Genomic DNA, 27,670 nt, shown 5'->3' with positions numbered 1-27,670 from the left:
TGCAGCATTGTTTGGTTATGCTAGATGTGGATTTTATTCAATACAATCAGTACAGTCATAAGAATTGAAAAGAAAATCATTTTTGGTGATGAATGATGAGCAACAAAGGAACATGCATGCCAGATGGCACTTGAATAAGCTGTCCACGGGGATAAAAAAGGTTTAAAAACAACAACAACAACAACAACAACAACAACAATGTTATCATAATTAATGTCATATTTTAGCTTCTGTGGTCATTTTTTACAAGCTAAACACTGCAAGACTGTTTTACAGTTGAAGCAAGGATAAAATATCAACTCTAGTGATGAGACACTTGTTGTAATGACTTCCAACTCAGACGGGACTTAAACATACAACCACTGGCTTAGGAGAACAGTGCCTTATCCATTATGAAATTGGTGCTTACTGATGTCCTTATTTAAGACTGTTAGGTTTTTAATAGTCAATTATTTATTTTTGAAAAAAAGTGAAGCTGTTTACTGTGTTCTTTGCATTACCAAGTCCAGCAAGAAATGTGCTGGTACTATCCAGAGCTGTCAGTATGGATTATCATGCTATATTGCAGAAAATCAATTTGATGCAACTGCTTTACCAACAGTATGTTAATCTTTTCCATTGCTGTTTTGTTGGCTGACTGAAGGAAGATATGCAGTGCATTTGAACCAAAGCAGATGTTAAATATTAATTTAATCAATGACTAATGACATAAGAAAAGGAAAAAAAAACAGTATAAAAAGATACTCCAGGTGAGGCTTGAACTCACAACCTCGGCATGGCTCAACAGATACTGTCTTATAAGTACAGCACGCTGACAAATCGCACCACTGGAGCACTTTTCAGCATTGATTGTTTATGCTAGATGTGGATTTTATTCAATACAATCAGTACAGTCATAAGAATTGAAAAAGAAAATAATTTTTGGTGATGAATGATGAGCAACAAAGGAACATGCATGCCAGATGGCACTTGAATAAGCTCTCCACGGTGATAAAAAAGGTTTAAAAAACAACAACAATGTTATTATAATTAATGTCATATTTTAGCTTCTGTGGTCATTTTTTACAAGCTAAACACTGCAAGACTGTTTTACAGTTGAAGCAAGGATAAAATATCAACTCTAGTGATGAGACACTTGCTGTAATTACTTCCACCCCATATGGGACTTGGACCCCCTGGCTTAGGAGGGCAGTGACTTATCCATTATGCCAGTGGTGCTTACTGATGTTCTTATTTAAGACTGCTAGGTTTTTAATAGTCAATTATTTATTTTTGAGGAAAAAGTGAAGCTGTTTACTGTGTTCTTTGCATTACCAAGTCCAGCAAGAAATGTGCTGGTACTATCCAGAGCTGTCAGTATCGATTATCATGCTATATAGCAGAAAATCAATTTGATGCAACTGCTTTACCAACAGCATGTTAATCTTTTCCATTGCTGTTTTGTTGGCTGACTGAAGGAAGATATGCAGTGCATTTGAACCAAAGCAGATGTGTGCTGACAACTTAAATGCACAATCATGTTTGTGTTTTTTCTTACTTTCTTCCATCCTTTGTAATATCATATTAAATATTAAGGTAGCAGTTTATAATCAATAACTAATGACATAAGAAAAGGAAAAAAATCAGTATACAAAGATGCTCTAGGTGAGGCTTGAACTCACAACCTCGGCATTGCTCAACAGATACTGTCTTATAAGTACCGCGCGCTGACCAATTGCGCCACTGGAGCACTTTGCAGCATTAATTGGTTATGCTAGATGTGGATTTTATTCAATACAATCAGTACAGTCATAAGAATTGAAAAGAAAATCATTTTTGGTGATGAATGATGAGCAACAAAGGGACATGCATGCCAGATGGTACTTGAATAAGCTGTCCACGGTGATAAAAAAGGTTTAAAAAAACAACAACAACAATGTTATCATAATTAATGTCATATTTTAGCTTCTGTGGTCATTTTTTACAAGCTAAACACTGCAAGACTGTTTTACAGTTGAAGCAAGGATAAAATATCAACTCTAGTGATGAGACACTTGCTGTAATGACTTCCAACTCAGGCGGGACTTAAACCAATAACCACTGTGTTAGGAGAACAGTGCCTTATCCATTATGCCAGTGGTGCTTACTGATGTTCTTATTTAAGACTGATAGGTTTTTAATAGTCAATTATTTATTTTTGAAAAAAAGTGAAGCTGTTTACTGTGTTCTTTGCATTACCAAGTCCAGCAAGAAATGTGCTGGTACTATCCAGAGCTGTCAGTATGGATTATCATGCTATATAGCAGAAAATCAATTTGATGCAACTGCTTTACCAACAGTATGTTAATCTTTTCCATTGCTGTTTTGTTGGCTGACTGAAGGAAGATATGCAGTGCATTTGAACCAAAGCAGATGTGTGCTGACAACTTAAATGCACAACCATGTTTGTGTTTTTTCTTTCTTTCTTCCATCCTTTGTAATATCATATTAAATATTAAGGTAGCAGTTTATAATCAATGACTAATGACATAAGAAAAGGAAAAAGAACAGTATACAAAGATGCTCCAGGTGAGGCTTGAACTCACAACCTCAGTATTGCTCAACAGATACTGTCTTTTAAGTACCGCGCGCTGACCAATTGCGCAACTGGAGCACTTTGCGGCATTGTTTGGTTATGCTAGATGTGGATTTTATTCAATACAATCAGTACAGTCATAAGAATTGAAAAGAAAATCATTTTTGGTGATCAATGATGAGCAACAAAGGAACATGCATGCCAGATGGCACTTGAATAAGCTGTCCACGGGGATAAAAAAGGTTTAAAAAACAACAACAACAACAACAACAACAACAACAATGTTATCATAATTAATGTCATATTTTAGCTTCTGTGGTCATTTTTTACAAGCTAAACACTGCAAGACTGTTTTACAGTTGAAGCAAGGATAAAATATCAACTCTAGTGATGAGACACTTGTTGTAATGACTTCCAACTCAGACGGGACTTAAACCCACAACCACTGGCTTAGGAGAACAGTGCCTTATCCATTTTGAAATTGGTGCTTACTGATGTCCTTATTTAAGACTGATAGGTTTTTAATAGTCAATTATTTATTTTTGAAAAAAAGTGAAGCTGTTTACTGTGTTCTTTGCATTACCAAGTCCAGCAAGAAATGTGCTGGTACTATCCAGAGCTGTCAGTATGGATTATCATGCTATATTGCAGAAAATCAATTTGATGCAACTGCTTTACCAACAGTATGTTAATCTTTTCCATTGCTGTTTTGTTGGCTGACTGAAGGAAGATATGCAGTGCATTTGAACCAAAGCAGATGTTAAATATTAATTTAATCAATGACTAATGACATAAGAAAAGGAAAAAAAAAACAGTATACTCCAGGTGAGGCTTGAACTCACAACCTCAGCATGGCTCAACAGATACTGTCTTATAAGTACAGCACGCTGACAAATCGCACCACTGGAGCACTTTTCAGCATTGATTGTTTATGCTAGATGTGGATTTTATTCAATACAATCAGTACAGTCATAAGAATTGAAAAAGAAAATCATTTTTGGTGATGAATGATGAGCAACAAAGGAACATGCATGCCAGATGGCACTTGAATAAACTCTCCACGGTGATAAAAAAGGTTTAAAAAACAACAACAACAATGTAATCATAATTAATGTCATATTTTAGCTTCTGTGGTCATTTTTTACAAGCTAAACACTGCAAGACTGTTTTACAGTTGAAGCAAGGATAAAATATCAACTCTAGTGATGAGACACTTGCTGTAATGACTTCCAACTCAGGCGGGACTTAAACCAATAACCACTGTGTTAGGAGAACAGTGCCTTATCCATTATGCCAGTGGTGCTTACTGATGTTCTTATTTAAGACTGATAGGTTTTTAATAGTCAATTATTTATTTTTGAAAAAAAGTGAAGCTGTTTACTGTGTTCTTTGCATTACCAAGTCCAGCAAGAAATGTGCTGGTACTATCCAGAGCTGTCAGTATGGATTATCATGCTATATAGCAGAAAATCAATTTGATGCAACTGCTTTACCAACAGTATGTTAATCTTTTCCATTGCTGTTTTGTTGGCTGACTGAAGGAAGATATGCAGTGCATTTGAACCAAAGCAGATGTGTGCTGACAACTTAAATGCACAACCATGTTTGTGTTTTTTCTTTCTTTCTTCCATCCTTTGTAATATCATATTAAATATTAAGGTAGCAGTTTATAATCAATGACTAATGACATAAGAAAAGGAAAAAGAACAGTATACAAAGATGCTCCAGGTGAGGCTTGAACTCACAACCTCAGTATTGCTCAACAGATACTGTCTTTTAAGTACCGCGCGCTGACCAATTGCGCAACTGGAGCACTTTGCGGCATTGTTTGGTTATGCTAGATGTGGATTTTATTCAATACAATCAGTACAGTCATAAGAATTGAAAAGAAAATCATTTTTGGTGATGAATGATGAGCAACAAAGGAACATGCATGCCAGATGGCACTTGAATAAGCTGTCCACGGGGATAAAAAAGGTTTAAAAAACAACAACAACAACAACAACAACAACAACAATGTTATCATAATTAATGTCATATTTTAGCTTCTGTTGTCATTTTTTACAAGCTAAACACTGCAAGACTGTTTTACAGTTGAAGCAAGGATAAAATATCAACTCTAGTGATGAGACACTTGTTGTAATGACTTCCAACTCAGACGGGACTTAAACCCACAACCACTGGCTTAGGAGAACAGTGCCTTATCCATTTTGAAATTGGTGCTTACTGATGTCCTTATTTAAGACTGATAGGTTTTTAATAGTCAATTATTTATTTTTGAAAAAAAGTGAAGCTGTTTACTGTGTTCTTTGCATTACCAAGTCCAGCAAGAAATGTGCTGGTAATATCCAGAGCTGTCAGTATGGATTATCATGCTATATTGCAGAAAATCAATTTGATGCAACTGCTTTACCAACAGTATGTTAATCTTTTCCATTGCTGTTTTGTTGGCTGACTGAAGGAAGATATGCAGTGCATTTGAACCAAAGCAGATGTTAAATATTAATTTAATCAATGACTAATGACATAAGAAAAGGAAAAAAAAAACAGTATACTCCAGGTGAGGCTTGAACTCACAACCTCAGCATGGCTCAACAGATACTGTCTTATAAGTACAGCACGCTGACAAATCGCACCACTGGAGCACTTTTCAGCATTGATTGTTTATGCTAGATGTGGATTTTATTCAATACAATCAGTACAGTCATAAGAATTGAAAAAGAAAATCATTTTTGGTGATGAATGATGAGCAACAAAGGAACATGCATGCCAGATGGCACTTGAATAAGCTCTCCACGGTGATAAAAAAGGTTTAAAAAACAACAACAACAATGTAATCATAATTAATGTCATATTTTAGCTTCTGTGGTCATTTTTTACAAGCTAAACACTGCAAGACTGTTTTACAGTTGAAGCAAGGATAAAATATCAACTCTAGTGATGAGACACTTGCTGTAATTACTTCCACCCCATATGGGACTTGGACCCCCTGGCTTAGGAGGGCAGTGACTTATCCATTATGCCAGTGGTGCTTACTGATGTTCTTATTTAAGACTGTTAGGTTTTTAATAGTCAATTATTTATTTTTGAGGAAAAAGTGAAGCTGTTTACTGTGTTCTTTGCATTACCAAGTCCAGCAAGAAATGTGCTGGTACTATCCAGAGCTGTCAGTATCGATTATCATGCTATATAGCAGAAAATCAATTTGATGCAACTGCTTTACCAACAGCATGTTAATCTTTTCCATTGCTGTTTTGTTGGCTGACTGAAGGAAGATATGCAGTGCATTTGAACCAAAGCAGATGTGTGCTGACAACTTAAATGCACAATCATGTTTGTGTTTTTTCTTTCTTTCTTCGATCCTTTGTAATATCATATTAAATATTAAGGTAGCAGTTTATAATCAATGACTAATGACATAAGAAAAGGAAAAAAAAACAGTATACAAAGATGCTCCAGGTGAGGCTTGAACCCACAACCTCAGCATTGCTCAACAGATACTGTCTTATAAGTACCGCGCCCTGACCAATTGCGCCACTGGAGCACTTTGCAGCATTAATTGGTTGTGCTAGATGTGGATTTTATTCAATACAATCAGTACAGTAATAAGAATTGAAAAAGAAAATCATTTTTGGTGATGAATGATGAGCAACAAAGGAACATGCATGCCAGATGGCACTTGAATAAGCTGTCCACGGTGATAGAAAAGGTTTAAAAAACAACAACAACAATGTTATCATAATTAATGTCATTTTTTAGCTTCTGTAGTCATTTTTTACAAGCTAAACACTGCAAGACTGTTTTACAGTAGAAGCAAGGATAAAATATCAACTCTAGTGATGAGACACTTGCTGTAATGACTTCCAACTCAGACGGGACTTAAACCCACAACCACTGGCTTAGGAGAACAGTGCCTTATCCATTATGCCAGTGGTGCTTACTGATGTCCTTATTTAAGACTGATAGGTTTTTAATAGTCAATTATTTATTTTTGAAAAAAAGTGAAGCTGTTTACTGTGTTCTTTGCATTACCAAGTCCAGCAAGAAATGTGCTAATACTATCCAGAGCTGTCAGTATGGATTATCATGCTATATTGCAGAAAATCAATTTGATGCAACTGCTTTACCAACAGTATGTTAATCTTTTCCATTGCTGTTTTGTTGGCTGACTGAAGGAAGATATGCAGTGCATTTGAACCAAAGCAGATGTTAAATATTAATTTAATCAATGACTAATGACATAAGAAAAGGAAAAAAAAACAGGATACAAAAATGCTCCAGGTGAGGCTTGAACTCACAACCTCTGCATTGCTCAACAGATACTGTCTTATAAGTACCGCTTGCTGACCAATTGCGCCACTGGAGCACTTTGCAACATTGTTTGGTTATGCTAGATGTGGATTTTATTCAATACAATCAGTACAGTCATAAGAATTGAAAAAGAAAATCATTTTTGGTGATGAATGATGAGCAACAAAGGAACATGCATGCCAGATGGCACTTGAATAAGCTGTCCACGGTGATAAAAAAGGTTCAAAAAACAACAACAACAATGTTATCATAATTAATGTCATATTTTAGCTTCTGTGGTCATTTTTTACAAGCTAAACACTGCAAGACTGTTTTACAGTTGAAGCAAGGATAAAATATCAACTCTAGTGATGAGACACTTACTGTAATTACTTCCACCCCATATGGGACTTGGACCCCCTGGCTTAGGAGGGCAGTGACTTATCCATTATGCCAGTGGTGCTTACTGATGTTCTTATTTAAGACTGTTAGGTTTTTAATAGTCAATTATTTATTTTTGAGGAAAAAGTGAAGCTGTTTACTGTGTTCTTTGCATTACCAAGTCCAGCAAGAAATGTGCTGGTACTATCCAGAGCTGTCAGTATGGATTATCATGCTATATAGCAGAAAATCAATTTGATGCAACTGCTTTACCAACAGTATGTTAATCTTTTCCATTGCTGTTTTGTTGGCTAACTGAAGGAAGATATGCAGTGCATTTGAACCAAAGCAGATGTGTGCTGACAACTTAAATGCACAATCATGTTTGTGTTTTTTCTTTCTTTCTTCGATCCTTAGTAATATCATATTAAATATTAAGGTAGCAGTTTATAATCAATGACTAATGACATAAGAAAAGGAAAAAAAACAGTATACAAAGATACTCCAGGTGAGGCTTGAACTCACAACCTCAGCATTGCTCAACAGATACTGTCTTATAAGTAACGTGCGCTGACCAATTGCGCCACTGGAGCACTTTGCAGCATTAATTGATTATGCTAGATGTAGATTTTATTCAATACAATCAGTACAGTCATAAGAATTGAAAAAGAAAATCATTTTTGGTGATGAATGATGAGCAACAAAGGAACATGCATGCCAGATGGCACTTGAATAAGCTGTCCACGGTGATAGAAAAGGTTTAAAAAACAACAACAACAACAACAACAACAACAACAACAACAATGTTATCATAATTAATGTAATATTTTAGCTTCTGTGGTCATGTTTTACAAGCTAAACACTGCAAGACTGTTTTACAGTTGAAGCAAGGATAAAATATCAACTCTAGTGATGAGAGTCTTGCTGTAATGACTTCCATCTCAGACGGGACTTAAACCCACAACCACTGGCTTAGGAGAACAGTGCCTTATCCATTATGCCAGTGGTGCTTACTTATGTTCTTATTTAAGACTGATAGGTTTTTAATAGTCAATTATTTATTTTTGAAAAAAAGTTAAGCTGTTTACTGTGTTCTTTGCATTACCAAGTCCAGCAAGAAATGTGCTGGTACTATCCAGAGCTGTCAGTATGGATTATCATGCTATATTGCAGAAAATCAATTTGATGCAACTACTTTACCAACAGTATGTTAATCTTTTCCATTGCTTTTTTGTTGGCTGACTGAAGGAAGATATGCAGTGCATTTGAACCAAAGCAGATGTGTGCTGACAACTTAAATGCACAATCATGTTTGTGTTTTTTCTTTCTTCCATCCTTTGTAATATCATATTAAATATTAAGGTAGCAGTTTATAATCAATGACTAATGACATAAGAAAAGGAAAAAAAACAGTATACAAAGATGCTCCAGGTGAGGCTTGAACTCACAACCTCAGCATTGCTCAACAGATACTGTCTTATAAGTACCGCGCGCTGACCAATTGCGCCACTGGAGCACTTTGCAGCATTAATTGGTTGTGCTAGATGTGGATTTTATTCAATACAATCAGTACAGTCATAAGAATTGAAAAAGAAAATCATTTTTGGTGATGAATGATGAGCAACAAAGGAACATGCATGCCAGATGGCACTTGAATAAGCTGTCCACGGTGATAGAAAAGGTTTAAAAAACAACAACTACAATGTTATCATAATTAATGTCATATTTTAGCTTCTGTAGTCATTTTTTACAAGCTAAACACTGCAAGACTGTTTTACAGTTGAAGCAAGGATAAAATATCAACTCTAGTGATGAGACACTTGCTGTAATGACTTCCAACTCAGACGGGACTTAAACCCACAACCACTGGCTTAGGAGAACAGTGCCTTATCCATTATGCCAGTGGTGCTTACTGATGTCCTTATTTAAGACTGATAGGTTTTTAATAGTCAATTATTTATTTTTGAAAAAAAGTGAAGCTGTTTACTGTGTTCTTTGCATTACCAAGTCCAGCAAGAAATGTGCTGGTACTATCCAGAGCTGTCAGTATGGATTATCATGCTATATTGCAGAAAATCAATTTGATGCAACTGCTTTACCAACAGTATGTTAATCTTTTCCATTGCTGTTTTGTTGGCTGACTGAAGGAAGATATGCAGTGCATTTGAACCAAAGCAGATGTTAAATATTAATTTAATCAATGACTAATGACATAAGAAAAGGAAAAAAAAAACAGGATACAAAGATGCTCCAGGTGAGGCTTGAACTCACAACCTCTGCATTGCTCAACAGATACTGTCTTATAAGTACCGCTTGCTGACCAATTGCACCACTGGAGCACTTTGCAGCATTGTTTGGTTATGCTAGATGTGGATTTTATTCAATACAATCAGTGCAGTCATAAGAATTGAAAAGAAAATCATTTTTGGTGATGAATGATGAGCAACAAAGGAACATGCATGCCAGATGGCACTTGAATAAGCTGTCCACGGGGATAAAAAAGGTTTAAAAAACAACAACAACAACAACAACAATGTTATCATAATTAATGTCATATTTTAGCTTCTGTGGTCATTTTTTACAAGCTAAACACTGCAAGACTGTTTTACAGTTGAAGCAAGGATAAAATATCAACTCTAGTGATGAGACACTTGTTGTAATGACTTCCAACTCAGACGGTATTTAAACCCACAGCCACTGGCTTAGGAGAACAGTGCCTTATCCATTATGAAATTGGTGCTTACTGATGTCCTTATTTAAGACTGTTAGGTTTTTAATAGTCAATTATTTATTTTTGAAAAAAAGTGAAGCTGTTTACTGTGTTCTTTGCATTGCCAAGTCCAGCAAGAAATGTGCTGGTACTATCCAGAGCTGTCAGTATGGACTATCATGCTATATTGCAGAAAATCAATTTGATGCAACTGCTTTACCAACAGTATGTTAATCTTTTCCATTGCTGTTTTGTTGGCTGACTGAAGGAAGATATGCAGTGCATTTGAACCAAAGCAGATGTTAAATATTAATTTAATCAATGACTAATGACATAAGAAAAGGAAAAAAAAACAGTATATAAAGATACTCCAGGTGAGGCTTGAACTCACAACCTCGGCATGGCTCAACAGATACTGTCTTATAAGTACAGAACGCTGACAAATCGCACCACTGGAGCACTTTTCAGCATTGATTGTTTATGCTAGATGTGGATTTTATTCAATACAATCAGTACAGTCATAAGAATTGAAAAAGAAAATCATTTTTGGTGATGAATGATGAGCAACAAAGGAACATGCATGCCAGATGGCACTTGAATAAGCTGTCCACAGGGATAAAAAAGGTTTAAAAAACAACAACAACAACAACAATGTTATCATAATTAATGTCATATTTTAGCTTCTGTGGTCATTTTTTACAAGCTAAACACTGCAAGACTGTTTTACAGTTGAAGCAAGGATAAAATATCAACTCTAGTGATGAGACACTTACTGTAATTACTTCCACCCCATATGGGACTTGGACCCCCTGGCTTAGGAGGGCAGTGACTTATCCATTATGCCAGTGGTGCTTACTGATGTTCTTATTTAAGACTGTTAGGTTTTTAATAGTCAATTATTTATTTTTGAGGAAAAAGTGAAGCTGTTTACTGTGTTCTTTGCATTACCAAGTCCAGCAAGAAATGTGCTGGTACTATCCAGAGCTGTCAGTATGGATTATCATGCTATATAGCAGAAAATCAATTTGATGCAACTGCTTTACCAACAGTATGTTAATCTTTTCCATTGCTGTTTTGTTGGCTAACTGAAGGAAGATATGCAGTGCATTTGAACCAAAGCAGATGTGTGCTGACAACTTAAATGCACAATCATGTTTGTGTTTTTTCTTTCTTTCTTCGATCCTTAGTAATATCATATTAAATATTAAGGTAGCAGTTTATAATCAATGACTAATGACATAAGAAAAGGAAAAAAAACAGTATACAAAGACACTCCAGGTGAGGCTTGAACTCACAACCTCAGCATTGCTCAACAGATACTGTCTTATAAGTACCGTGCGCTGACCAATTGCGCCACTGGAGCACTTTGCAACATTAATTGATTATGCTAGATGTAGATTTTATTCAATACAATCAGTACAGTCATAAGAATTGAAAAAGAAAATCATTTTTGGTGATGAATGATGAGCAACAAAGGAACATGCATGCCAGATGGCACTTGAATAAGCTGTCCACGGTGATAGAAAAGGTTTAAAAAACAACAACAACAACAATGTTATCATAATTAATGTAATATTTTAGCTTCTGTAGTCATTTTTTTACAAGCTAAACACTGCAAGACTGTTTTACAGTTGAAGCAAGGATAAAATATCAACTCTAGTGATGAGACACTTGCTGTAATGACTTCCAACTCAGACGGGACTTAAACCCACAACCACTGGCTTAGGAGAACAGTGCCTTATCCATTATGCCAGTGGTGCTTACTGATGTCCTTATTTAAGACTGATAGGTTTTTAATAGTCAATTATTTATTTTTGAAAAAAAGTGAAGCTGTTTACTGTGTTCTTTGCATTACCAAGTCCAGCAAGAAATGTGCTAATACTATCCAGAGCTGTCAGTATGGATTATCATGCTATATTGCAGAAAATCAATTTGATGCAACTGCTTTACCAACAGTATGTTAATCTTTTCCATTGCTGTTTTGTTGGCTGACTGAAGGAAGATATGCAGTGCATTTGAACCAAAGCAGATGTTAAATATTAATTTAATCAATGACTAATGACATAAGAAAAGGAAAAAAAAACAGGATACAAAGATGCTCCAGGTGAGGCTTGAACTCACAACCTCTGCATTGCTCAACAGATACCGTCTTATAAGTACCGCTTGCTGACCAATTGCGCCACTGGAGCACTTTGCAGCATTGTTTGGTTATGCTAGATGTGGATTTTATTCAATACAATCAGTACAGTCATAAGAATTGAAAAAGAAAATCATTTTTGGTGATGAATGATGAGCAACAAAGGAACATGCATGCCAGATGGCACTTGAATAAGCTGTCCACGGTGATAAAAAAGGTATAAAAAACAACAACAACAATGTTATCATAATTAATGTCATATTTTAGCTTCTGTGGTCATTTTTTACAAGCTAAACACTGCAAGACTGTTTTACAGTTGAAGCAAGGATAAAATATCAACTCTAGTGATGAGACACTTACTGTAATTACTTCCACCCCATATGGGACTTGGACCCCCTGGCTTAGGAGGGCAGTGACTTATCCATTATGCCAGTGGTGCTTACTGATGTTCTTATTTAAGACTGTTAGGTTTTTAATAGTCAATTATTTATTTTTGAGGAAAAAGTGAAGCTGTTTACTGTGTTCTTTGCATTACCAAGTCCAGCAAGAAATGTGCTGGTACTATCCAGAGCTGTCAGTATGGATTATCATGCTATATACAGATGTGTCCACTATTACCTTTCTGAAAAGAGTGCAATGGCAGTAAATTTGGCATGACATGAATTCCTTTTGTTGTTGGGCCATCATGTTGTGCAATGACAATTCATGACAATTCATAGTTTCACCACTGGGTGTCCAGTGCATCACGTAACGTAGCTTTCCACCAACATTGCTGTTAAATAGACACTGTAATCAGGTCGTTCTGATTTATGGCCAGCTTTAGAGTCTAATTGCTAATTGTGTAGGTGTGAAAATCTCAGTATGAGAGGCCTTTGAAGTAGACTCCTTGGTGGGTACAGATTTTATCCTGGCTGGGGGATGTTACTATACAGTATGTTGCTCAGAGCACAGAGGTGAATTAAGTTTAAAGTGAAATTAAATAATAAGTTAAGAAAAACCTTAGTGCTATAGAGTAAAAGAACATATAAGATTTTGCAATGATAAAATATTTCCAAATAAAGGGCCTCATTACGAGTTGATCGCACGAAGCTGCTTTTTGAAGCCCGTATCTCCGCCTATGAGGGTTGTTTCTTCCCCATAGCAAGGCTGCAATCGCTTGTGCAGGCCTGCTATGGTAAAAAATGTTGTGCAGTTTCTAAGTAGGTCTGGACTTAAGCTAGCCATACATCAGACCAACTTTTCTCCAACACTCCAAACTTCCAACCATCCAACTTGTCTGTTCAACTAAAACAGTGCCCCACACATCTCACCAACTTTTTACCAGTGCTCCACACATCTAACCAACTTTTCATCAGACCAACCAACCTTCCAACTTCTGTCCAACTTGAGATGTCACCGAAGTAGGCGGACAGTGCCTTCCTACAGTTCTTCAGTTTTGTTTTGTTTTTTAATTTCAAAACATGCAGAAGTGTCTTTTTTTCAGTGAAACTGGGCTTTTCTTTCACCACCATACATTTATTAGATTTACTTATTTTTATACTGAACTATGGATACCAGCATGGTTGGGCTGCCAAGGCAAATAAATATATATATATATATATATATATATATATATATATATATATATATATATATACCAGATGTAGATATTCGGCACTCCCAATGTAGTAAAATGTACAGCTTGCCTGGTGCCCTCCTGAGCTTCAAAAAGCAAACATATCACAAACGATAGGCGGCACTCTAGGACTTTTCAATAATCAAGAACATACGTGACCCTGTTCTGCCAGCTTAACGTTTCGGTTTCGGTCATTTTCAATCCGCCACACTTTGCTGGCGGAATCTAATAAAAAAATTTAAAAACATGTTTTTTTTGGTGTTTTTTTTTTGGGTAATAGCATATCTATTTATATTAGAAGGGATTAGGTACTTGGTTTGTCTTTTTTGGAGGCACAAGTATTATTTATATATTTTTAAAAAGATTATTATTATTTTTTTTTGTTCAAATGGAATGGGAAAAAGCCGAAAAAAAATTGCGTGGGGTCCCCCCTCCAAAGCATAACCAGCCTCGGGCTCTTCGAGCCGGTCCTGGTTCTAAAAATCCAGGGGAAAAATGGACAGGGGATCCCCCGTATTTTTAAAACCAGCACCGTGCTCTGCGCCTGGTGCTGGTGCAAAAAATACGGGGGACAAAAAGTGTAGGGGTCCCCCGTATTTTTTACACCAGCATCGGGCTCCACTAGCTGGACAGATAATGCCACAGCCGGGGGTCACTTTTATACAGTGCCCTGCGGCCGTGGCATTAAATATCCAACTAGTCACCCCTGGCCGGGGTACCCTGGGGGAGTGGGGACCCCTTCAATCAAGGGGTCCCCCCCCAGCCACCCAAGGGCCAGGGGTGAAGCCCGAGGCTGTCCCCCCCCCGTCCAAAGGCTGCGGATGGGGGGCTGATAGCCTTGAGAAAATTGAAAGAATATTGTTTTTTTCCAGCAGTACTACAAGTCCCAGCAAGCCTCCCCGCAAGCTGGTACTTGGAGAACCACAAGTACCAGCATGCGGGAGAAAAACGGGCCCGCTGGTACCTGTAGTTCTAATGGAAAAAAAATACCCAAATAAAAACAGGAGACACACACCGTGACAGTAAAACTTTATTTCACACATGTCGACACACACATACTTACCAATGTTGACACAAAGCAGTCGGTCCTCTTCTCCAAGTAGAATCCACGGGTACCTGAAAATAAAAGATAATTATACTCACCTGATCCAGGGTCCAGATTATAATCCACGTACTTGGCAAAACAACAAACCGAACACCCGGACCAAACGGACTGAAAGGGGTCCCATGCTGTCACAGAAGTGTCTCTTCAGCCAATCAGGAAGCGCCACTCCGTGGCACTCACCTGATTAGCTCTGTGCGCGTCTGAAGTGACAGAAGGCTGGCGCGGGGGGGGGGGGGGAATTAGCGGTGCGGGAGCCGGTGCGGGCGGAGGTAGGCTGGCGGACGGGTTGGGGGGGTGAATTAGCGGTGCGGGAGCCGGTGCGGGCGGAGGGAGGCTGGCGGGCGCGGGGGGGGGTGAATTACCGGTGCGGGAGCCGGTGCGGGCTGGAGCTGGCCCTGGTGGTGGCGAGGGGGAAGGGGTGCCGCGATCTTGGGGGGGCAGTGACTGCAGGAGGGGAGCAGAGGTGCTGCGATCGTGGGTGATATGCGGGGGGTGCCGCGATCGTGGGTGATATGCGGGGGGTGCCGCGATCGCGGGTGATATGCGGGGGGTGCCGCGATCGTGGGTGGGGTGCGGGGGTACCGCGATCATGGGTGGGGTGCGGGGGGTGCAGCGATCGCGGTTGGGGTGCGGGGGTGCCGCGATCGCGGGTGGGGTGCGGGGGCTGCCGACACTCCTGCACTGAGGATACCGCCGGCACAACTGCACTGGGGATACTGCCAGCACTCCGCCGGCATCCGTGATTCTGCTGACCGGAAGTTGGACCCGGTCACATGCTCATTGCCAGGGGTTACATGCTCGTTGCCAGGGGTTACATATGCTTGTTGCTATAGGGGTTACATGCTCAGTGCCAGGGGGTTACATGCTCAGTTCCAGGGGGTTACATGCTCATTCCGGGTAGCGCTGGGTAATGGTCTAGTAATACCTCTAGTATATGTTTCCTAGATGGCAGCTGCCATTTTTAAAGGGCCATCTTCCATGCTGTCTGCATGGAATCTGCAGCTTCCAGTAGTAGGTAGAGCCTAAGCATCTATTGTGCCGGTGCTGCGCCCCCCCCAGGACTCAGACATCCAGGCTGATCAGGCCCTGGGTCTCATGTTTCTTCACCCGCTTGTATGGCAGACAGAGCACTGAGTGACTTATTATCGAGCACAGCTACAGCACTGGACTGATTTATGCAGACAGACGCAGCCCCCACTTGTATGGCAGACAGAGCACTCAGTGACTTATTATGGCAGCATAGCCCCAGCACTGGACTGATTTGTGGCAGACAGACACAGCACCCATGTGTATGGCACACAGAGCACCCAGTGACTTATTATGGAGCACAGCCACAGCACTGGACTGATTTATGGCAGACAGATGCAGCCCCCACTTGTATGGCAGACAGAGCACCCAGTGACTTATTATGGCAGCATAGCCCAAGCACTGGACTGATTTGTTACAGCACAGGACAACAGCACCGACAGCAGAACCAGCACCCACCCCACGCCACCCTTCCCGCCACCCTCCCACAGACAGACAACAGACATGTCCGTCCTGCTCCCTCTGCAATGCTGGAGTGATAATTGCAGCAAGAAGTGTGGAATAGCATATAGTCCAGATCTCGCGAGAATCCGACAGCGGGATGATGACGTTTTGACTTGTTCCGGGATCTGAGTCTGGAAGGAAAACCCGAGCCGGACTCTGATCCCGGCTCGGATCGGGAAGTTCGGATGGGCTCGGATCTTGTAGATCTGAGCCCGCTCATCCCTACCTACTATAAGTATGAACAGCATTTGATGATGAAAGAGGGAGAGAACGCAGTTATTTTTTTCTCAATTCAGTGTGTAATCCAGAGATTATTATGGGTTCATGAACAAAGCCTAAATTGTCTCAGTTACTGTATTGCTATAACCTATTGCTTCTCTTTAATCCAATGGATATATTATACTTTTCTTTTCTGCTGCTGAATAATGGGGCCTACACACGGGGTATTAGATTGCTCAGATCGCTCAGCACACAGCGCTGCACCAACAATGTGTGCTGAGCGATCTGTCACTGCACGAGTTCTCAATAGAGAAAACACGGGAGATGACTAGATCTTTCACACATGCTTGAACTAACTAGATGGGCGATAGTGAAGCGCAGGGATGCGCATCACTATTGCTATAGTCCACGCACAGAGCAATTTGTGCTGAATTTCTAAGCGATTCACTCAAATCACTTAGAAAAGCAGCCTAAATCGCTACGTGTGTAGGTCCCAGTAGTCAATTTTTCCAGGCACGTCGTATGGGTACAAAGCGGATCGTTGCTGTGCACTGGTTCTAGCAAAGAATCCATTCGCACAGCCGATCGCAAAGAGATTGATAGGAAGAGCGCGATTGTGGGTGTCAACTGACCATTTTCTGGGAGTGTCTGGAAAAACGCAGGCGTGTTGAGGCATTTGCAGGGTGGGTGTCTGATGTCAATTCCGGGCTTGAATAGGCTGAAGGGATCGCTGCGGCTGAGTTAGGTCAGAGCAACTCAGAAACTGCACAAGCTGTTTTTGTACAGGGCGGATGCACACGCGTTTGCACACTTGCAAAGCTAAAGTACACTCCCCTATAGGTGGCGTCTATCTGTTCGCAGCGCTGCAAAAAATAGCTAGCAAGTGAATAGATCTGAATTAGAGAAAAAAACAATCGAGAGAGCGCTATACACATCTGTTGTGGATATTTAAAAAATATTTTTATTTCTATCAATATTCCTTTTCACAATTATACTTAGTGCCGGCCGGCATCACATAAAAAATAAAAAATTTGAGGAAGCGGCCGATGCTATTGAGTAGGCTGGGAAACGCGTCTGTCACCATCTCCATACACAGACTGCAGCGGATCATTATCCATCAGCTGGCTGGCTGAATCACATCCCCAAAGCAGGGAAATGGCTGTGTAACCATCTGCCCATTGACTCCGGATAAGGCCAGGAGTGAAAGTACCGGCCGGGAGGACAAGCGGTCACATTGCGGTTAAAGCGAATAAGATGTCCACTCCAACTAAAAGGCTACCGGTAGGAGCATTAGCCAGGAGGATGACCGCAAATACTGTGACTTCAACAGAGGCATCTATATGGTATGCTTTTCAACATTATTCACAAAAGCAGCTCAAACAACCAAAAGGGAGCTGCTTTCAGCTCAAAATCGCTGGAGGAGAGAGCACCGATACACAGAGCTAGATTAAAGGGGGGGGGGAGTACGTACCCCGGGCCCCCCTTTCCAAAGGGCCCCCTGCCACACCACAGATCGGATCTCTCTTCCGATCCAATCTGCGGTGCTGGGCTCCCGGCTCACGTCCTCGCTGCATAGGCGGCCGCACAGGTAGGACAGCTGAGCTGAGCGACAGCTCAGCTGTCCAATAATATATGAATGAAGCAGCCAGTCCCTGCAGCCTGCGTGCCCATCCAATGACTGGCTACTTCATTCATACATTATTGGACAGCTGAGCCGTCGCTCAGCTCAGCTGTCCTGTCTGTGTGGCCACTGCTGCAGTGGGGACGGTAGTGCAGGGCAGGTCAGGAGGTCCGCCGTGTGCTGCTTGGGGAGCACATTAAGCTGCTGCATATATATATATATATATATATATATATATTCAGCTGCCTTCTTTTTATTAGAGGCTCCACAGTATTAAGAGCCACAGGCCCCCCATGGTCTTAATCCGGCTCTGCCGATACACATACAGTACGATACACCCTTGTCATTTGTTTTTATTTAAACTCTTTGACAATACTGTATTCTTGCTGATATGGCATAGATATACTATAGATAGTACTTTACATTTTGATTATAATCTCTAATTTTTCATCGACTGTACTTTAGGAGAGTCAAGAAAATAGTAGATGAGCTGACTGCTGATAATGATGAGCTTACTGCCATAGAACTCCGTCGTATTCTGCAAGCTGAGTATGGCCTTGACATCTCCTGTAGTAGCATAAAAAGAATGCGGAGGCAACTTGGTTGGACTTATGCCGGTGCTAGGTACTGTACAGTAAATTGAAATTTCAATTACAATTATAATACAATTTCTATACAGTTTGTATACAGTGCGGTAAACTAATTACATCTCTGAAATCAGCATCTGATTTTTCTTTAACATTATCTTAGTTTGGACGCTCAATTATCCTATTCCCACTGTAAACTGTATCCCATTTTACATTCCTTTCACAGGATGACTCACATGATTAGAGATGTTAACAAGGAAAAGAGAGTTCAACAGGCTCGTCAATGGATTGCTATTGGAGAAAATTTTGACAATGTCATATTTACAGATGAAACTTCTGTAGCACTTGAGAGGTTTGCAAGGAGGTCCTTCCGCAAACGTGGCCATTTATCATTTAAGCCATCTCCAAAGCACCCATTAAAAGTACATGTGTGGGGTGGTATCTCCCGCAGAGGCCCAGGACCAATTTTAATTTTTGAAGGTACATATAAAGTACAGTAGTAATGTACATTACTATGTTGTTTTTCAATATTTTCTATTTAGAACTACTGTCCAGTGACTACTGTAAGTCTATGGACTACGAGAAAAGGATTTACTGGTAGGTATATAAAATCCTGTTTTTTTTATTGTTCTACGTCAGGTATCATGGATAAAACATTCTTCCAGTCCATGATCATTAATGATACTTTAGTGCCGTATGTAAGAAAGTATTGGTCATCTGGACATCGAATGTTCCAGGACAATGATCCAAAACATAGTGCTTCGGCCAAATTCATAGAGGAAAAAGGCATCATTTGGTAACGCACACCACCAGAGTAAGTACAGTTTTGCCCTGTAGACTGATGCTTCCTGTAAAGCATGAAATGCCAAATATTCCATATTTAAATTCTCTCCCTTTATTGACTTTTCACAGATCACCGGACATGAATCCTATCGAGCTAGTGTGGTCTCAAATGAAAAGTTATATTCGTTCTCAATGTAAGCCAAGGACAAAAGAGCAACTGATTGATGGCATCAATACATTTTGGAAAAACGTACTTACATTGGAGACCTGTAATAATTATGTAGACCATTTATTTTCTGTGCTGCCAGTGATTATAGAAAGAAATGGACAAGCCAGCTGCATGTAATTGGAATGGATCATATTGTCGACAAAAAGAAGGTCAATAGTCATTAGGTCGACCAATATTGGTCGACAGGCCATATGTCGACACATCAAAAAAGACAGTACGCAAACGAATAATGCATAGAATTTGCATAAAGGGCCCTTTACCTATCGTACTCATCCTTTCTGCAAATGCTTGAAATATCAAAATTAGACTACCTGCTTAAATTAATTAAATTGTTATATTTTATCTGTAACATGTACTTCACCCTAGTATTACATTTGTTATGCAATCTTGAAAATTGTTTAAAAAAAAAAAGTAGTCACCTCTGCAACACTGTATTTTGTAATTGTGTATGGATTGTACAAAGCATCCAAGTGATTGCATTCAGTTTTGTCTAACTTACAGTATATTTATACTATTTAGTTGGAATTATTTTATCATTGCAAAGTCTTATAATATGTTCCATTACCTTGTAGCACTATTAGGTTTTAATTAACTTATTCTTTAATGTCACTTTAGACTTCATTCACCTCTGTGCTCTGAGTAACAAATAACTCCAATTTTTGCATTAATAAACTGAGGCTCTGAATTGCTAAAAGTTCACTGTTTATTTCAAATTCCAGGACAGCAGCCCTTCCCCCACCCAGAATACACGTTACTGTGCTGTAACTCTATTCCCCAAGGAATCTACTTCAAAGGCCTCTCACACTGAGATTTTCACACCTACACAATTAAGAACTGGACTCTAAAGCTGGCAATACTGTACATCAGAATGACCTGAATACGATCACACACACATAGCGATTTGGGCTGCTTTTCTAATTGATTTGCTGAGTCACTTAGAAATACAGCACAAATCTCTATGTGTGTATGGACTATAGCGATAGTGATGTGCGTCCCTGCATGCTTGAAAGATCTAGTCATCACCCATGTTTTCTCTATTGCAAACACGGGCAGTGACAGATCGCTCAGCACACATCGCTGGTGCAGCTCTGTGTGCTGAGTGATCTTGCTGAGCCCGTGTGATCACCGATATCGCTGGGCAGAAAACAGTCAACATACAGTGGCGTAACTACTGCCCCCGCAGCCCTCGCGGTGGCTTGGGGGCGAGGGGCTGCGGGGGCGCCACTGATTTAGTGCAGACTGACATGCGGACGAGCGTCCGCATGTCAGTCTGCGGTCTCGTTTCCTCCCTGCTGTTAGGAGGGACACAGAGGGCACAGTGCGCGCCTCTCCTGTGTCCCTCCTGGGTCTCCGGCAGCCGCGGGTCTCATAAAGGAAGTGCCGTTCGTGAGCACTTCCTTTATTACAATGACCCGCGGCCGCCGGAGACACAGGAGAGGCGCGCACTGTGCCCTCTGTGTCCCTCCTAACAGCAGGGGAGCGGCGGCGGCTGCGGCGGCGGAGGAGGAAGGGGGGGGAACGACGCACTGAGGGGGCATATCTGGCACTGAGGGGGCATATCTGGCAATGGGGGAATATCTGGCACTGGGGACATTTATGGCACTGGGGGGAATATCTGGCACTGGGGACATTTATGGCACTGGGGGGAATATCTGGCACTGGGGGCATATTTGGCAGGGAGGGGGGGAGAGAATATCTGGCACTGGGGACATTTATGGCACTGGGGGGAATATCTGGCACTGGGGCATATGTGGCACGGGGGGGGGGATATCTGGCACTGGGGCATATGTGGCACTGGGGGGGCAATATGTGGCACTGGGGGGGAATATCTGGCACGGGGCATATGTGGCACTGGGGGGGAATATCTGGCACTGGGGCATATGTGGCACGGGGGGGGATATCTGGCACTGGGGCATATGTGGCACTGGGGGGGGGGGCAATATGTGGCACTGGGGGGGGAATATCTGGCACGGGGCATATGTGGCACTGGGGGGGAATATCTGGCACTGGGGCATATTTTGGCACTGGGGGCAAATGTGGCACTGTGGGGGAATATCTGGCACTGGGGATAATGTGGCACTGGGGAGGTATATGTGTACCTGGCACATGGGGGGGCTATATTTGGCACTGGGGGCATGTGAGTACCTGGCACCGTGGGGGAATATCTGGCACTGGATACATATGTGGCACTGGGAGCACAGCCCTAGCAACAAGGACTACCTCCTAGCAACGAGCATGACACCCAGTGCATGAAACCCCTGGCAACAAGCATGACACCCAGTGCATGAAACCCCTGGCAACGAGCATGACACCCAGTGCATGAAACCCCTGGCAACGAGCATGACACCCTGAGCATGAAAACCCCTGGCACCGTGCATGGAACCAAGAGCATAAAACCCCTGGCAACGAGCATGACACCCAGTGCATGAAACCCCTGACAACGAGCAGGTAATTGAAAAGTAATTAGAAGCCTTACTGTAGGACTTAATGTGTAATGGGCATTACGGTGTGTGGCATAATGTATCACGGACATTGCGGTGTGTGTCATAATGTGTCACAGGCATTACGGTGTATGGTATATTATATCGCGGGCATTGTGATATGTGGTATAATGTCTCAGGGTCATTGCAGTGTGTGGCATAATGTATCACGGACATTGCGGTGTGTGTCATAATGTGTCAGGCATTACGGTGTGTGGTATACTATATCACGGGCATTGTGGTATGTGGTATAATGTCTCAGGGTCATTGCAGTGTGGCATAATATATAACGGACATTGCGGTGTGTGGCATAGGGTATAACGGGCATTGCGATGTGTCACAGGCATTACGGTGTATGGTATACTATATCACGGGCATTGTGGTATAATGTCTCAAGGTCATTGCAGTGTGTGGCATAATGTGTCACAGGCATTGTATGTGCTATAATGTATCGGGCATTGCAGTGTGTGGTATAATGTATCACGGACATTGCAGTGTGTGTCATAATGTGTCACAGACATTGTATGTGCTATAATGTATCAGGGGCAGTGCAGTGTGTAGCATAATGTATAACGGGCATTGCGATTCCTGTCATAATGTGTCACAGGCATTACGGTGTGTGGCATAATGTGTCAGGGGCATTATGGTGTGTACATACTGTGTCATGTGCATTATTGTGTGTGGCATACTGTCTAAGGGCCATTGCAGTATGTGGCATAATGTATACTGGGCATTACTATAAGGAGGAAAAATTACAAATAATGTAAGGGGCATGAATCAGGATTATTTTTCTTTCCTGTGGTGGCCAACGTCTGGGCGTGCAGGTTGCAAAACTGGGGTATAAGGTAGTCTTTTCCTGCAATGCCACGCCCATTCCAACGAAACCACGCCCATCCCAACGAATCCACGCCCCCTTTTTTGCTGGCGCGCGCATATTTACCCCTTTATTCCTCCCAATTATGGGGGATGGGGGGGGGGCGCCGAAGAAGTTTTTGGCTTGGGGGAGATAAATTTCTAGTTACGCCACTGTCAACATAGGTAAGTATGTGTGTGTCGACATGTGTGAAATAAAGTTTTACTGTCACGGTGTGTGTCTCCTGTTTTTATTTGGGTATTTTTTTTCCATTAGAACTACAGGTACCAGCGGGCACGTTTTTCTCCCGCATGCTGGTACTTGTGGTTCTCCAAGTACCAGCTTGCGGGGGAGGCTTGCTGGGACTTGTAGTACTACTGGAAAAAACAATATTCTTTCAATTTTCTCTAGGCTATCAGCCCCCCATCCGCAGCCTTTGGATGGGGGGACAGCCTCGGGCTTCACCCCTGGCCCTTTGGTGGCTGGGGGGTGGACCCCTTGATTGAAGGGGTCCCCACTCCCCCAGGGTACCCTGGCCAGGGGTGACTAGTTGGATATTTAATGCCATGGCCGCAGGGCACTGTATAAAAGTGACCCCTGGCTGTGGCATTATCTGTCCAGCTAGTGGAGCCCGATGCTGGTGTAAAAAATACGGGGGACCCCTACTCTTTTTGTCCCCCGTATTTTTTGCACCAGCACCAGGCACAGAGCCCGGTGCTGGTTTTAAAAATACAGGGGATGCCCTGTCCATTTTCCCCCTGGATTTTTAGAACCAGGACTGGCTCGAAGAGCCCGAGGCTGGTTATGCTTTGGAGGGGGGACCCCACGCAATTTTTGGGGTTTTTTTTCCCATCCCATTAAAAAAAATATATATATATATAATAATAATCTTTTTAAAAATATATAAATAATACTTGTGCCTCCAAAAAAGAGGGCAGTGGGGTGCTGGCAGTGCGGGAGTGCCAGAAGTGTCCACTGTACCATCAACCAAGTGCAAGGAGGACATCTCCCGCACTACTGACACTCCTGCACTGGGGATACTGCCAGCCCTCCTGCACTGATTACACCACCTACACCTCTGCACCGAGGACACTACTGGCACTCCCACATGTATTGGAGATATATTAATACTTCACAATTAGCTGCCACTGCTGATATTCCCGTGTGCCTGATGGATAAATTGCCCTGCACATACAGATGTCCATGTAGCTGCCCACGGTGCTGTTGGTGGCTAGAGGTGGGAGGAGAAGCCACCGGCATCCTTGACTCTGCTGACCGGAAGTCTGACCCGGTCACATGCTCGTGGCCAGGGGTTACATGCTCGTTGCCAGGGGTTACATATGCTTTTTGCCATAGGGGTTATATGCTTAGAGCCAGGGGGTTACATGCTCATTCTGGGTAGCGCTGGGTAATGGTCTAGTAATACCCCTGGCATCTGTCTCCTATAAGGGCCGTCTTCCAATGCGATCTGCATGGAATCTGCAGCTTCCAGTAGTAGGTAGAGCCTAAGCATCTATTGTGCCAGTGCTGCGCCCCCCCAGGACTCAGCTATCCAGGCTGCAGCCTTATGGCTGATCAGGCCCTGGGTCTCATGTTTCTTCACCCACTTGTATGGCAGGCAAAGCACCCAGTGACTTATTATGGAGCACAGCCCAAGCACTGGACTGATTTGTGGCAGACAGGCACAGCACCCACTTGTATGGCAGACAGAGCACCCAGTGATTTATTATGGAGCACAGCCCAAGCACAGGACTGATTTGTGGCAGACAGGCACAGCACCCACTTGTATGGCAGACAGAGCACCCAGTGATTTATTATGGAGCACAGCCCAAGCACAGGACTGATTTGTGGCAGACAGGCACAGCACCCACTTGTATGGCAGACAGAGCACCCAGTGATTTATTATGTAGCACAGCCCAAGCACAGGACTGATTTGTGGCAGACAGGCACAGCACCCACTTGTATGGCAGACAGAGCACCCAGTGACTTATTATGGAGCACAGCCCAAGCACAGGACTGATTTGTGGCAGACAGGCACAGCACCCACTTGTATGGCAGACAGAGCACCCAGTGACTTATTATGGAGCACAGCCCAAGCACAGGACTGATTTGTGGCAGACAGGCACAGCACCCACTTGTATGGCAGACAGAGCACCCAGTGACTTATTATGGCAACACAGCCTCAGCGCTGGACCGATTTGTGGCAGACAGGTGCAGCACCCACGTGTATGGCACACAGAGCACCCAGTGACTTATTATGGCAACACAGCCTCAGCGCTGGACCGATTTGTGGCAGACAGACGCAGCACCCACTTGTATGGCAGACACTGTCGATCTTCAGACCGGATCCCAGTGAAATATATGTGGTATTGAAATACCAAAAATTCTCTCTACTCACACCTTAACCACCAAACAATTGCAAAAAATGACAAGTATCAATAGTGCCTTTTAGTTAGTATCATAATTTCTATATTGAATCTCTGTGTGGAGTTTGTATGAACTCTTCATCAGCACATTATCAATCACAAGGAAAAAGATTTTTTTAAACATATAGGCAACATTGAGCCAGGTACATGTTGGAAGTTAGTATGAGAGATGTATTTGAAAAATATTAATACTTCACAATTAGCTGCTGCAGCTGATATTCCCGTGTGCATGATGGATAAATTGCCCTGCACATACGGCTCATGGGGGTCATTCTGACCCGATCGCTGCTGCTGACCAGCCGCTGCGGGCCGTGTAGTAATGAGTAGCTCCCGGCCAGCACGCTAAAGCTGCGCTGGCCGGGAGCTACTCCTGAAGTACAAAAGCATCTCCGCTGTGCAATACTTTTGCACTTCTGCAGGGGGGGGCGTAACTGACCTGCGGGGCGGACTGGCCCTGTGCTGGGCATCCCCCGCATGTCTCTGTTCCTGATCGTAGCCCTGCAAAATTTTGCAGGGCTACGATCAACTCGGAATGACACCCCATAGCTGCAATTTTGTTAGCAGATGGGCAAAACCATGGGGGTCATGCAGGCCTGATTGCACACTAGGTTGTTTTGCTGAGCTGCGATCAGGACATAACTGCGCATGTGTGTGCCCCGCAATACGCAGGTGCGTCGCACAGGTACAAAGTGGATCGTTGCTGAGCAATGGATTTAATGAATAATCCATTCGCACAGACAATCGCAAGGAGATTGACTGGAAGAAAACATTTGTGGATGTCAACTGACCATTTTCTGGGAGTGTTTGGAAAAACGCAGGTGTGTCAATGCGTTTGCAGGGTGGGTGTCTGATGTAAATTCGGGGCAAACACTTTAGCCTGTTCGTGTCCGGAATTGACGTCAGACACCTGCCCTGCAAACGCTTGGACACGCCTGCGTTTTTCCAAACACTCCCAGAAAGCGTTCAGTTGCCACCCACAAATGCCCTCTTCCTGTCAATCTCCTTGCGATCTGCTGTGCGAATCGATTCTTCGTTAAATCCATTGCTCAGCAATGATCCGCTTTGTACCCGTACGACGCACATGCGCATTGAGGTGCATACGCATGTGCAGTTTCGACCTGATCGCACCGCTGTAAAACAACCTAGCGTGCGATCATTTCGGAATGACCCCCATGGTTTTGCCCATTTGCAAATAAAATGCTGCTAGAATCAGGTCTGAACTACTCCCTCTAGAATCTCTTTATCAGACTTTCTGCTTGCTCAGTTTCTGAAAATGCCACCTGCTGTCTGAAAAGTGGTACTGCACTATATTTCAGAGGAGATACACATGGCTTGCCGTCTATATCTTAAGAGGAAATCTTATCTCGTGCCATGAACGGCAGGCCATGATACTTTTTTCAGAAAGGTAATAGTGGACACATCTGTAGCAGAAAATCAATTTGATGCAACTGCTTTACCAACAGTATGTTAATCTTTTCCATTGCTGTTTTGTTGGCTAACTGAAGGAAGATATGCAGTGCATTTGAACCAAAGCAGATGTGTGCTGACAACTTAAATGCACAATCATGTTTTTGTTTTTTCTTTCTTTCTTCGATCCTTAGTAATATCATATTAAATATTAAGGTAGCAGTTTATAATCAATGACTAATGACATAAGAAAAGGAAAAAAAACAGTATACAAAGATACTCCAGGTGAGGCTTGAACTCACAACCTCAGCATTGCTCAACAGATACTGTCTTATAAGTACCGTGCGCTGACCAATTGCGCCACTGGAGCACTTTGCAGCATTAATTGATTATGCTAGATGTAGATTTTATTCAATACAATCAGTACAGTCATAAGAATTGAAAAAGAAAATCATTTTTGGTGATGAATGATGAGCAACAAAGGAACATGCATGCCAGATGGCACTTGAATAAGCTGTCCACGGTGATAGAAAAGGTTTAAAAAACAACAACAACAACAATGTTATCATAATTAATGTAATATTTTAGCTTCTGTAGTCATTTTTTTACAAGCTAAACACTGCAAGACTGTTTTACAGTTGAAGCAAGGATAAAATATCAACTCTAGTGATGAGACACTTGCTGTAATGACTTCCAACTCAGACGGGACTTAAACCCACAACCACTGGCTTAGGAGAACAGTG

At 41.9% G+C, this 27,670-nt stretch overlaps 1 long non-coding RNA gene and 4 other non-coding genes across 5 annotated transcripts; 1 reads left to right on the top strand and 4 right to left on the bottom strand.

The window, feature by feature from the left end:
• Nucleotides 1-1,636: 1,636 nt before the first annotated feature.
• On the bottom strand, nucleotides 1,637-1,729 carry TRNAI-UAU (transfer RNA isoleucine (anticodon UAU)). Its single transcript is given in 2 exon segments — nucleotides 1,637-1,672; nucleotides 1,692-1,729. It is a non-coding gene; the product is annotated as a tRNA-Ile (tRNA).
• Nucleotides 1,730-2,539: 810 nt separating this feature from the next.
• Nucleotides 2,540-2,632, bottom strand: TRNAL-UAA (transfer RNA leucine (anticodon UAA)). The gene is given in 2 exon segments: nucleotides 2,540-2,575; nucleotides 2,595-2,632. It is a non-coding gene; the product is annotated as a tRNA-Leu (tRNA).
• Nucleotides 2,633-4,274: 1,642 nt separating this feature from the next.
• TRNAL-UAA (transfer RNA leucine (anticodon UAA)) lies at nucleotides 4,275-4,367 on the bottom strand. Its single transcript is given in 2 exon segments — nucleotides 4,275-4,310; nucleotides 4,330-4,367. It is a non-coding gene; the product is annotated as a tRNA-Leu (tRNA).
• Nucleotides 4,368-8,648: 4,281 nt separating this feature from the next.
• On the bottom strand, nucleotides 8,649-8,741 carry TRNAI-UAU (transfer RNA isoleucine (anticodon UAU)). The gene is given in 2 exon segments: nucleotides 8,649-8,684; nucleotides 8,704-8,741. It is a non-coding gene; the product is annotated as a tRNA-Ile (tRNA).
• A 10,399-nt stretch (nucleotides 8,742-19,140) lies between these two features.
• On the top strand, nucleotides 19,141-19,811 carry LOC134911655 (uncharacterized). The gene is made up of 3 exons (XR_010176744.1): nucleotides 19,141-19,229; nucleotides 19,389-19,563; nucleotides 19,662-19,811. It is a non-coding gene; the product is annotated as an uncharacterized LOC134911655 (long non-coding RNA).
• Nucleotides 19,812-27,670: the final 7,859 nt, after the last annotated feature.

Source organism: Pseudophryne corroboree, chromosome 4, assembly GCF_028390025.1.
Source record: "Pseudophryne corroboree isolate aPseCor3 chromosome 4, aPseCor3.hap2, whole genome shotgun sequence".
NCBI lineage: Eukaryota > Metazoa > Chordata > Amphibia > Anura > Myobatrachidae > Pseudophryne > Pseudophryne corroboree.
The sequence above is the reverse complement of the archived record's forward strand: the minus strand, read 5'-3'. Positions and strand labels throughout refer to the sequence as shown.